Raw genomic sequence first — 14,238 nt, forward strand, 5'->3', positions numbered from 1 at the left:
GAATTGCAGCTTGCACATGACATTGAATGCAAAGACATTGTCTCACCCGGATGCATCTCGTTAAGTATTTTTTGTTTGTATGTGGCAGTCAGACCATCTCCACCTCCAGAGAAAAAGAAGATGAAGGTTTTGTAAGATGCTCATTGCATAGAAGCAGCCAACTGATTGTTTTCCCACTTATTTGAAAAAGCAAACATGAGAATAAGGAAAAAGTTGCGACTGCTGTAGTGTTAATTTCGTCAGACGAGACGAGACTAAATATGTTCGTCAACGACCTTTTTTTCCATGACTAAGACGAGATGATGACGAGACTGCGCCAATGTCCAAAAACGCTGACTAAGACTAAATTAATATGCATTATTGTTGACAAAAAAAACAAGACTAAAATTAAATGCACTTAAATGCCTGCGCTTCTGCGCTTGTCTCTGATAAATGGACATTAGAGTCAACCGAAATATCGCTGCACGGGACGCTAGTTAATACTACACTTGGCAGCAGGTAACGTTAGCCTACCGTTAGCTAGTTAACACCACACTCGACAGCAGGTAACGTTAGCCTACCGTTAGCTAGTTAACACCACACTCGACAGCAGGTAACGTTAGCCTACCGTTAGCTAGTTAACACTACGCTCGACAGCAGGTAAAGTTAGCCTACCGTTAGCTAGTTAACACTACACTTGACAGCAGGTAACGTTAGCCTACCGTTAGCTAGTTAACACTACATTCGACAGCAGGTAGCGTTAGCCTACCGTTAGCTAGCAGCTGGATTAAACACGGTTAAAATGCTGACAGCTAAACGGTGTAAAAGTGTGTCTGTATTTCACTGTAGAGGATTCCAACAGGGGGACGTACGACAGTCTGCAGCTGCCGTTGTCTGAAAAACAAAACAGATGTTGCGTTCACTTCAAACTCGCCTCGCCAGCCTCGTGCTGCGTTCAATGTTATTGTAAAATATCCTTTTCCTATTCAGTGGTTGTTTTTGTCGTTTAACAGGAATTTACTGGTGAAATAAGGAAGAGGCTCGGTATTTATATAACTTTATATAATTTATTTTTATATAACTATTTGACTCAGAAATCAGAAATAATCTCAGAAATAATTTATTTAAAAAAAAGACTCAAATGTTTTGACTAAAACTTGACTACGATATATTGAGTTCTCTTTTGACTAAAACTAGACTAAAATGACGAGACTTTTAGTCGACTAAAACTTGACTAACAAAAAAATATATGTGAATGACTAAATATGACTAAAACTAACAAGGATATTTGGCACAAGACTAAGACTAAATTAAAAATCGGTGACAAAATTAACACTAGACTGCTGAGCTACAAAACAGAACAGCATGTGTGACTGTTTGACTGCTTGCTATCCTGCAGGAGGTGTGGAGATCATATACCAATCACAGTTGTTCTGGCCACTGAGTATTTTCAACTTGAAACAGATGTGTCAAGGGACAGTACTGCCTATTGTTGCTCAATCTAACTACTCTTTTTTTGTGTTTTCTTGTTTGGATTCTCTGCTGCTCTTGGCTTTTGAAACAGAGTGAGAGAGTGACTGGTTAGCTGTGTATTAGTGGGAGGAGATGGATTGAAGTGTGGACAGATCCTTGTTCTGTTAGATCCTCAAGGACCCAAACAGGTGGTCTGGATGCCACATGGAGTACACGTGCTGGACTGAACAGTTATCTAACTTTGGCTACTCCTCTTCCTTAACTAGCAGCAGCCTTTTGGATAAATGTTGTCAGTCATCTTTTTTCTTCTTTTTTCGGTCCGTCACTCTTTCTGTCTCCCTCTCTGTCACTCGAACCTCATCAACCTCACTCCTGTCTTCCCAGCCTGATGGTGATGTCTGTGGGATGAACAACAGTGCCTCCTGGTGGTACAACTGGGCATCTGTCCAAGCTGTACACAACATCTTTTCTATGATCTTTTATAGGGCACCCCAAAACCATTAAAAAAAAAACATAAGTTTATGATTTAATCCGGAATGAAATTAGTTTTTTGTAGTATTACATTTTTCTTGAATCTCTCCAATGTAAATGAGAAATAATCCAACTGTAGAGTTGTCTAACAAAAATGGCAGAGGAAGGAATAAATAAGAAGGTTTTATGTGCAGTGAATCACATACAGTTATTCTCAATGTTTGATTCTAGAATGGATGGTCCGGAGGGACAGCGAAGGCATGACCCGTCCGCGATATTACGAATCCCACTATGGCCACGCCAAGACCCGCCCTTCAATAGCGTTCAGACACTACTATTGGCCAGGCGTCCATGCTTACATGTACAGGTCCTATCCCCTGACCAATCCCCTAACCCTAACCTTAACCACTCGAGGTGAAATGCCTAACCCCAACCAATCGAGCTGCTTTGTAGGGCGGGTCTTGGCGTGGCCATAGTGGGATTCGTAATTTTGTAACCCGTCCTACTCTGCCTCTGATTGGCTTACCCTGATGCCGTAGGGCTGTATATCCACAGGAATATTGTGTGTTATAATGTGAATTTATTAAAAGTAAGCTGTGAATTTAAAGAGAAATTGTTTGCAATATCTTGTCGGAGCCAAAATGAAGGACATATATATGCATGTGAAATGAAAGTCTGGCCCTAAATCATACATTAAGGCAAATATCTTTAGTTGCACTGTTGAGAGCTGGAAGAGATGAAAATAAAAGTAAAATGAAATATTCTGGTGTACGGATGATTCTTTCAAATCACTTCAGTGTACACTTTTCGGTAACATGTTACTTGAAGGTATCTACATAAGAGTGACATGACACTGTCATGAACACATGACACTCTCATGACACATGAACCCTAACCCCCTAACCCTAACTCTAACCCTCTCCAGGAAGACTGCAGCAACGAAAAGAGCTGCTCACTCACGTGAGCTAAATGTTCGCTACGACGTTTCCTAAGGCGTTTCCATATCCCATTTAGCGAATCAACTCTTTTTCCACAAAGGCAAAAACCACCCCAAGCGCGCGTAAAACCTTTTTTTGTGCAAGTTTTATCAAATGTTGCCGTTTCCCTACTTTTCTAATGTGATACTTAAAAATGTGCATAAATACACATGAATGGAAACTAGGCTTTAGATGAGAAAATTGTTACCACTTTCATATTTGTATATTAAATATGAAGCCCAAAGACTGGAAACTACTCTGTCCAAAAGTTTTTTGTATGGATTTAGCAAAAAAAGATATAACGTGTTAGATAGTTCTCTAATACATTTTGAAATGTTTTAAATTACTCTTTGATGCCAGATGTCAATCTCCCAATCATTTTACCCTAAAGTCCTTCATCTGGAGGATTTGCTTTCCCCTTGCCTGAATTGGGCATGCATATCCCTTAAAAGTTATTCTCTTGTATAATACTGTAGCTGATTCCTAGCAAAGTTCTACTTTTGTAATAGCTCTTCCATTTAGTAAACATACTCCTTAACTTACTTAAGTAGTTTAGATAGTACCCAAACAGAATGTCAGTTTGTAATCAGTCCATCCTTTGTGGTCACTTAAAGAGAAATCAATATTTCTTCTATTCTAATTAAGCTACACTTGTGTTTGATATACCTCATCCTCAGCTCGGATTGCTTAGGCCTGAGTGCCACATGAGTGAAGTTGTGTACTTTGGGAGCTATTTAAGTGGTTTCACTCTGGTTAGACAACCCATTTGCAATATACTCAGTGTAGTTTTACCTTCCAGCTGGACTGAAGCAGAATAAAGCTGGGCTTTATGGACGAAATGCAGAGGCATTCCACAGCCATGAGCTCCTCCAAACATTTGGATAGGTATGAGCAACAGTTTGCAGTGTCAGTGTTCCTTGTCAGCAATCCCAAGATAGTAATTCTGCTTCACTCTTGATGCACATAGACCATGTGCAGTAGCAATCAGGCCTTTTCTGCATAGGGTAATCTCTCCAAACTCGATTAGATCAATTTAATGACAAGCCCTGTGCCCTGCTATTGATGTGGCATCATAGAAAGTACCCATGCCGAAGCTTGGGCTCTCATTAAAGTTGGTGTGCCAAACCATTAGCTAAAATGCAGCATGTGGAAGTACTTAGGCTGTGTTAGGGCTACTCCCCTCTGAAGACCACCTATTACTGCAAAAGAGATAGTCAAAGCTATGTGGGGTAGCACAGATGTACTCGATGTGACACTTGTTGCCCTTTTTGTGTGTTTGTGTGTGTGCGTGTGAGAGCGTTTGTGTCTGTGTGTAAAATCCAGAGTTTATAGAACTATAAATCACGGTGGATAGTGTGTTCTCCTTTTTTCCCTTTACCATGACATCAATTTCTTAAATTCTACTTTCTTAGGTAAAGGTATTACAACTTCTTAAAGACACTCAACCAAAACCTTTTGAATGACAAGTCATATTCTATTTTCTTCTCACCGCCAACAAATCCTATTTAAAAACCAAACTATTCTCTGTGCCATAGAGCTCCATTGTTGTCCAAAAACTGTTAAAACACCTAAACCACACCATTGCACTGGGTGACATGCTCCTTCATTACTATAGGATACAACCACTGTAGTAACTTTTGGATCAATCCAACATACACTGTTCTGCTGCCGTAAATACTCACTCAAATACTGAATGTGTATTAATCCGCAACAAAAAAAAATAGTTTCAAAGAACTGCACTATTTACTCTTATTTGAATGTTTGTGGAAAACTACAGTGCCCGGCTGTTTAAGAAAATGTTTTGGTCTTTGTTAAAAAAAAAAGGATATAGTTGTTACATCCTTTTTTAAGAATGACATCTTCAGTAGGAAAATAAATGGGCTTGGGGATGAGAGCCACAGACAGAGATGTGTTAACAATATAAGAATATAGAAATTCAACTTATTCTTTAATTTGTAAATTCAGTTTTGAAGCAGGTGGTTTTTCCAAGGGGGTAATCGAGCGTCTGGCAAGCGTAGCTCCTATGGCGCCATTTTGATGCTAACAAGCGATCACCCACCGTTAGAATTCCATTGACTGCCATTCATTTTGACGTCACTTTGACAGCGAATAACTTTACATCTGAAGCATTTAAAGACTCTATTTGTCCATTGTTTATTTCTAAAGAAACATGACAATGTGTAAAGGCTCCATTATCTTGTACCTCACGTTATGGCTCTGCAGCAGACGTTTTTGTAACAATAGGCTAACGATTGTGTCATAACCACGCAACTTACTTTCGCATAGTAGAGGAATTACGGTATAGTACAGGAGAAGCTTGCAGGCAGTTTCAACTTACATTAGCTGTTTAAGTTTAATTACTAATGTTAACTAGCATTTTAGTTAGCAATAATTAGCCTGTGGCTATGTTATCTCCTTACATACACCTACGCTGTCCGTCTCTGCAAGATTGGGAATGATTGAGATTTCTCTTGGCACAGCTACCAGAAGACTTAACATTTTTCAGACAGGTTGCTCACGTCACATCTACGTCTTCAAGCTCAGTTGGAGGCTGCATAGTAATGCTCAGCCATCACCGGAAAAGTGCTTCTAATAGATTTCACTGGTCTCCGTCCAGAGCAACGGGATCTGTTGGTCCATTTATTTAGCTGTCTACTGACTTCAAATGTTTTCTACAACTTTGGTGTATTACTGTTTTCTGTTTGTCTAAGTTACCAACCAGTCAGTATCTGCTTTATGTTGGAGGTGTTCTACTGCGTCTGCATTTATTTTATTGCTGTCAGCTGCATCTTTGGTCAAAAAAGTGTTAATAGTTTAATCTAGCATCATCCCGAGCCTGCAGCAGGATTACAAGCCTGTAAAATGTTGAAGTCATATTTGGCAGATGCAAGTTGCCGGGTTTAAAAAGGCTTTTAAATGCCAAATGCTTGTCCAGTCTGTGGAAGCGTATTTATTTTCTCTGGTAATGTTTATTAAAATGAGGTCGAGCAGAAGCACAGGGATCTGTGGAATATCACAGAGTTTGCCCTCATATAGTGTAAAATGAAATCATAATATGCATGATTAATACAAATCCTGAATTCTTGTATTTAGTAGTTCAACCCAACTTTTACGTGCAGCACATATGAAACATTTTTACATTAGCATTGCCACAGATAATAAAGATTTCCTAGGAAACCTACAAAAAGCTATTCATTGGACAGTGTTTGATACTTTTGCTTTTGTTAGGCACGTCAGCATTTGTGATGGGTAATATTTTCTTTGTTCACAGGAAAGATCTGAAGTATTCATCAAGACAACACGTACTGATAGGGTTGTGGTGCACAAAGCCTCTACTGCAAGTTGAATCTGATTAGTTTCAATTTGCTTTTTCCCCATGCAGTCCATCAGAGGCAATATCGGAAAGGCTGCAGTGAAAAAGGCCATTAATAATCCCAATAGACATAGATTGTTTTGTAAGAGGCTGGCCGGGATTTAGTCATTGTTATAATTCTGCCACTATTAGAGGACGTAATAAGGGACAAAGATGTCTATGCTCTTTCTCCTGTCACGTCTTTAGCCAAACCTCCAGCAGTGGTGGAATAGTTGGCCAAGCACAGTCCTCATGTGAGAGCAAGCCCTGATCCAAAGACATAATGTCCTTGAAAATCAGAGACAGCCCAGAACTGTCGATGGAATTGTTCAGAATGTTGGCAAATAACACTTATTAGTTTTCTTGCCAAGAGAAAATCAATACCACTCTCATATCTCTCTCTCATATTTTTTGTACTGATTTAACAAAAGAGATGAAACCTGTTTATTGGTGAGCTTTAGAGGTGTTGCTGGGCTCACTGTTTCCTCTTGCTTACAGTCTTTATGCTGAGCTACGCTAACTTTCTTCTAACTATAGCATCTATCTATCTATCTATCTATCTATCTATCTATCTATCTATCTATCTATCTATCTATCTATCTATCTATCTATCTTCTTGATTCATTTGCACCAAAAAGAGCCAATACGTATTATCCAAAATGTCAAAAAACATTTTTTAAAAGAACAAGAAAGTAGCATTCCATAATGGAAATACAAACTGTAGAAGATGGCATGACTTGCTGAGAAATGCAGAAGCCAATCATGCTCTTGTATAAATGCAGAAGCCAATCATGCTCTTGTATAATTTTCCAACAAGGTAGATTAGGCTTGTAGTCTCTGTATTTATGCATTTTAAACAGCAATTTTTGTGGTGCTGTTGGCTTTTTAGTTGTTTTAAAATTCCGTTAAATTTTTTTTATAGTGTCAAATCATACCAGACGTTATCTCAGAACACTTTACAGATAGAGTAGGTCCACACTCTACAATTTACAGAGACCCAATAATTCCCATTGCATTTAGTAGCCGCATTCGAAACCACTCACTATTCCCTATATAGTGTTTATTAAATAGTGAACTTCATAGGGAACGACCAAACGAGATTCCGGACACTCACTGAAAACATATCGTTGCGTGACTTGCGTCAGGAGATGCGCCCGTTGTTTGTGTGATATAATTATAGCTGTGGGTATAATGATGAACAGTGGCTATTATAGTAACAGTAATGATAATAGAACTATGACTAATAACCAGGCCAAGTCCAGAAAGCCCAAGGACTCCGGGGAAGAAACTAAGTTAGTAACATGCGTTAATGGGCCATGGATGCATACAGATGGAGAGAGAGAGAGGACGAGAGAGGTGCTCAGTGTGTCATGGGAAGTCCCCCGGCAGTCTAAACCTATAGCAGCATAACTAAGGGCTGGTCAAAGGTAAAGCTGAGCCAGCCCTAACTATAAGCTTTATCAAAGAGACAAAATCATTTGAGAAAGCTTACAAGACGAGGGAGGAGTTGGTTTATATTTACAGCTCACAGCAATCCCGACAGAGTAATTCTTTACATTGTGGTTGATATTCAGTCTTGACAGGCCAATAAAAACATCCATTATATTTTCAGGCTAACATTGATTGATGTGTAAGAGATGTGTAACTTCTGCCTTTTGCTGTATATGCGTCCTCAGTCAGGCATTTTTCATAGTTTATCAGTCAAACTTGTTTTGCTCTTGGCTCTTTGCTTTTTCATATCAACTTACTATGTGTTGCACTTTCAAGTTAATCCTGAAAACAGGTTTAATCGAGCACCTAAATGCCAATTTAAATGCCATATTTTATAAAATCAAATCTGAAGGCCACGCTTTGAGTATAATGATTAAGAGTGCTGGCAGCATAGAATGGATTGTTAGTGGATCAATGGTGCACACGGTCTTGGAAGACCTGTGCAGAACAGACCACAGATGACAAGTTCTTGATTGACTTCACATGTGTTGGGATCCATCCAGTCTCTGTTGTTGGATATGTATTCAGCTTTGATCAATGTAGAACTTGTGATGCAAGGTTAAGTTCAGACCCACAATAGGCCAGACCACAAGAGGCTACAGACTGCTTAAAGAGGTTGAGAGACCCTGATGGCATTCAATGCACTGCATACCAAGCCAAGTCACACAAATCAGTCAACCAGGACACATCCAGCCTTCTGGAAAAGGATGGCGGTCTTGAATACCAGCTCCTACCACATTGAAGGTGTGGTAAACATAATCATCTTAACAGATGTTGCTTGGGTAGAATGAAACAAAAATACATATACAGTAAATGACAATCACATGCTGCCTTTGGCATACATAGCTGCAGAAATGGTAGCCCGATATCCCTAGGAGTTACGTTCATATTGGACGACTCAACACTTGCCAACGTTCAGAGCCAATGCAGTGCAGTCTGTCCGTTTTGTAGCGGAACTGAAAGGAATGGTTTGTAGGTTGGGTTGGTTGATGGGCGTACACTGTCTTATCTTTTTGTCTGCTAATTTTTGAAATCTGGACTAGAGGCTATGCAGCTTGAAAATCTTTCTACTATTGGTACAATTTTGGTGAATGAAACTTGCACACAAACGGAGCAGATCAGTTTGCCTTAAATGGACATTTTAGGTGCGTCAAATTATGCTAATGACAAAATCTCAAGTGCACGTGACCTGGCACACTCGTACAGGAAATGTATGGCTTTGGAGAGACCCTTAAGGGTCATGCAAGAGTCTGACGGCATCCGATGTCTATGAAGAATTCAGAGGGAGTATTTGGCTTTAACTCGTCATTTCCCCTTCATTTCCCTGATTTGACTGCAGTGGAGCTAATAGGTAAAGTCAGTAGAGGAACAATTGCTTCAGGTTAATTCATGTGGCATAGCGCTTTACCCAATTAGCACACCCATCTAGCCTCAAAATAACCACAGTATATTGTTAAGCTTTTATCAGGTTGATGTCTTCTGGCTGATTCTGGCTGTATTGTGAGTAAAAAAAAAAAGCATTCTCTTTCACGGGGAATGTCAAGATCACCTGCTTCTTTGTGATTGTAAATGATTTTGTATTTTCTGATGTAAAGGAAACAAGCTTGTCAGGTTGGAATTGTGAATTTAAAATGAAAAGAACAAGTGGAAATTTCAAAAAATCGAAATATAATATTCCATGCATCCCTGCTTTGTTTGCTCTAGTAAACCTTCCAGAGTCACTTCACACATCCAGCAGGACTGTTGGCTCTGCCACCTTCATAGTTTCATGCTCACACTTAATATGCAGCCAGTCTGTCAGACATACTTAACCAAAATGTGACGTACCCAACAAATCATCCTCACATGGATATTCTCAGTTCTTCAGAGGACCAGGGCCATTCTGTGTTCTCACTAAGTACCTTCAGTAGTGATTCAAGTCTTGATGGGTGTTGAATTTTGCCCCTAATCTGCAAGGGCCACAAATGGTCACCAAATAGTTTAATGGCCAAAACTTATGGCCCCTCAGATCTTGACCTAGCTGAACACTTTAGGGTAAGTCTGGCGTGCCATGCGAGAGATAGCATTAGTTGTTGTCATGGTTTGTGGAGGGATGGTCTCCAACTGAGTTCCAGACACATATTGAAGGTGTTTGGCATTGTTTGAAAGTACAACACCCTATTAAGACATAGTAGACATGTAGTGCTGGTCCGTTTTATTTTGGCAGTTATCTGCAAGTCATAAACACACATGTTCACGACGCCTTCCAGAGAAAGTCCCTAAGCTTTTTTGCAGCAGTGTACAGGGTGCTGTTTGCTTAATTTCTTCTTTTGCAGCTTTTAACATGTACCGATAACAGCTGAAAGGAAATGAGTGTGTGCACATTCACACACATTAAGTGATTCATGCTTTCCATGGTGCAAGTAATGGTTTAATAAAAGTGCTTTCACAGTCCAGTAATTTCCTAAACAGCCTCATCAGAGAGGGAAAAGAGTTCAAATTTCACAGCAGTGTTAGCTAGAGCAGTGGTTCCTAACCTGGGAGTCTGGGCCCCAACAAAGGGTTGCAAGATGAATCTAATGGCGGAGATATACTTGCTTTTTAAGTACACATTTGCATAGACAACCGCGTAGCGTTAATTTCTGAGGACGTGCACAGCCAGAATGCTTTGGCATGTGATAAATGACCTGAAGTCTAAAGTTTATGAATGTTTAGAGTCCTAATACAGCAGAGTTCAGAGTTCTAGCATAGTCTGACACACACACACACACACACACACTAATAAATAGTATGATGTGCTACGTGATGAGGATGTCTAACGTCAGCATTATAATCCACTAATCAATTAATATGTATACTGCACCATACACAGATTGCAATACAGATTACCATTTCTTATAGCCCTGACCAAAATACTATCAGGTCCTGTAGTTTGGGTTATTGTACTATCCCTCTCATTTCTTAAACAGTCTAATTGCTGAAGAAACAAAAGAGTTGCTAAACCTGTTCTTATTTTCCTTTGCAAATTCCTTCCATTGAAGGACAGCTTTAGTTGGAACTTGTTGTGCAGAGGGTGAGTAAGGGCATTGAAGATGCACTCAGAAAACCCCTAAGAATGAGTTCTTTACAGTTGCAAAACATAATAATCCATATTAAAACTGGACAGTTAAAGTGAGAAAAACATACACTGTTGCAGTTTTTTGACCTTTGCAGTGGCACACACATTAAACCTTAGCTGGTCGTCAATCTCGAGCCCTAAGTATCTGTAGGTAATACCTCTTCTATGTTTACCTTGGTGAGGGATATGTCATCTCTCTATGAATAGCCATGGTGTTTAATCTCTCCACTGCTTTAGTGTCGGATAGTAAGTAATTGTTAGCCTCGTGAGACCGTCCTGATCTCGCGAGCTCCAGTTTTCCACTCGCAGATCAGTCTGGCATCTTGAGGCAGAGAAAATTTGGAGCCGTTAGCCAAACGACCGGGCCAATCAGCGTTGGTTTTGAGGTGGGTTAGGTGGTGATAGACCGATGGTTTATCCAATCAGCTAACCAGTATTATCAGCCAGCGGTAGCCCTAATTCTGTTAGCCGCTCGCTAATGCTTTTTTTCTCTTGGATCCTTCTTTTGGAATATGGTCCGGGAACCTGAAATGGTGCCTTTTATTCCTAAATTCTCGTTACACAAATGGCAAATATCCTTTACCGACATGTTGTTTGCATGCTGAGCTTACGAGCTATGCTTTGCCTGCAGCAGCAGGGGCGGGCTTGTGGTTGTATTTTCATACGCTTCGTGGATCTGATTGGTTGATTTGGCCCGTCTATCACCAACATAGGTGATAGACAGATGGTTCATCCAATCAAATAACCAGTATTCCGCCCCTTCCCAAAAGTTCTCCAACGGAAAGTTCCCAGATGGATATGCCGAGCAAATGCGAAGCAATCCATCTGGCGGAGTCAGGTTAAGTAATTGTAGGCATAGGGTTATCTTTTCTGGGATGCCAATGTTAAGTCGGTTCTATTTCTGTAAAAAATGCAAACTGAAATGATTTGAGTCCATGTGTACGCTTGCTTATTTTATTTCATTCTTGTGGGACTTTGGCCTGGTAGTGTAGTTTAAGTTTGTTTTTTTCTTGAAGATTTTAGTTTGTATTCAGTTTCAAGCACCAAAATTATTTTCCACTGCTTGTCTCTGTTTTGGTTTGTGTTTCCTAAGCCTGATATGGATTGGTTGTGGCTCCCTCTGCTAGCTGTGGGCGATTAACTCAACCTGTGATGTATTTAATTAAACCCACCTGTGTGTGGAGTATTGGTTGCAATTGCCTGTGCACAGGCTGAGGAAGGGCGCTGCCCAAAATGTCTGTTGTGTGGCAATACAAAATATCAAATTGGAGAGCTGTCCTAGTAACTTTATCTATTCTCTACTACGTCTAACATCTATGACCATTTCTGTTGTTGTATTCACATTGACCTCAAGAAAATTGTCAGAACAATATTTAATGAAGTTCCCTACCTCTACCTCAAAATCACCCAATGATGAGTTGTCAGGCTTTAGAAGCCCCACCAAGGCTGTATCATCTGCATACTTAAAAAAAAGGCGTAAGTGGAGAGGGAAGCTCAACATTTATTGATAAACAGGGTATACAGTATGGGAGACTAAACACAACATGTTTCCATCACTGCCGATCGGAGCTTATTTGTCCTGGGAATGAATGCCAAACCTTTCCCACTTAAGACAAAAGCCAGATGTTAGTGGGTGTTAGTGGGTTTTTTTGTCCAGTGGGAAAGGGGCTTCAGATGCTGTGGACATAAGGCCTGCTCTTGTGACAAAGCACCCCCAACACAGAAGAGTCAACAGTCCATCACAAAGTGGAAATGCCATCATTTGAGTAGTCATCAAGCTGTACCTACGATTAAAAGCACATTCAAATATGTTGATTTAAATGTAAAACATAGACTTGACATGTTTTGAGATGTTTTTGATAGGATTTTAACCCTTATTAGACATATTTAATTACAGACAGGCAGATGACATTCAGCAAAAGCGCTGGTTGGGTACGAACCCCAGGTTATGATGATTACATGTGCAGCAGAGCAACCCTGAATGTAACATGTTTGCATAGGCAAAATCTTTTGGTTGCATTGATGTTGCCTCGATTAGTGGGTTGCCTGCATTTAAAAAGCACATACTCATTACACAGTAAACATTAAAGTACAAGCACGGTTTTTCATGTCATGAGGTTTTTGTGGGAGTTTTTATCTTGTTCTCACTTTGGGGCAGAGGGTTGAAGGCTTGATTGATTGAGGGAGAGTCATTTTCAGTTACCGTTTTCATAATTTGGGACTAGCTTGATGAGCAGCATCAAATGACAGCATACACGTTGATACAGAAGCATGGTCAGAATTAAAATTTAAAATTAGTAAAAATAGATAACAATAGATTTTGTTAGGTTTTTTCACTAATGTGACATGGTGCAGACTGTTTGTCTGAAACAAGCAGATATTATACAGTTGGTGTATTATAGGCTGGCCTTACAGGCTTATGATTAAATCTTTTCTAAGACATAAAAAACAAAAACCTATTCAAGTTCATGTCCAGGAAAACGTCTCTTTGTGCTGTACAGCATGTTTTAGGGCACTATTATTGTCTTTCAGTTTTACAGGGGATGTCTCCACACTAGGCCAGTCGTCCCAGCCCATCACAGCACCAAAAACAGAAAACCATATGAGATCAAAGGCTGGTAATGATGTTAACCGCTAACTGCAGGTCTTACAGCACATGTTAGAAGGAAAACTGCAAATGCTTGCTTCCCTGAATCACAAATTAAATACATGTTAAGGATGTGATTCCTTCCAGCTTGAATTCATTTACCTGCAATTAGTGCTCCTGAATCTTGAATCATTAGCTGTTTATGTTTATTTCTGGGTATACAGTATGTACGTATATGGTTGATTTTGGAACATCTATCATATTGAGGCCAGGGAGTCGATTGTCATATTTAAGCATAAAGATTGGAAGCAAAACAACTATCATGGCTCACTCTAGGGTTGAAAATCTGACTACCAATACCTCTAAAGCTTGGTAGTCATCACGTTTTACCTTCTCTCTTTAATCTGTACACAAACGACAAATTGTAGTTTTTTTTTTACCTTTGGACAGTGCCAAGCTAGCTCTTTCCCCCCTGCTTCCAGTCTTTATGCTAAGCTAAGTGAATCAACTTGTGGCTTTAGCTCCATAGTTAAAGGGATGCTTTGCTAATATTCAACCAACTTTGTCATAATAATGTTGGTATGTGTAAATTAATATGTTAACTTCCCCACCATCTTACTTGTACCAAGATCTCCCTACTCACAGGCCAGCAGAAACACTCCAAGTACCGTGTTTTGCGTCACTTGGAGAGCTAACGGCCATATTAAGCATAATGAAAATTAGATAGCTAGGGCGTTCGCAAATGTTAGCTTAAACTAATGACACAGTTTAGCTAATACTAGTCTGGCTCACCACATTGCTGGGATAAAGC

This window comes from Perca flavescens, chromosome 7 (genome assembly GCF_004354835.1).
Source record: "Perca flavescens isolate YP-PL-M2 chromosome 7, PFLA_1.0, whole genome shotgun sequence".
In the NCBI taxonomy this organism is placed as follows: Eukaryota; Metazoa; Chordata; class Actinopteri; order Perciformes; family Percidae; genus Perca; species Perca flavescens.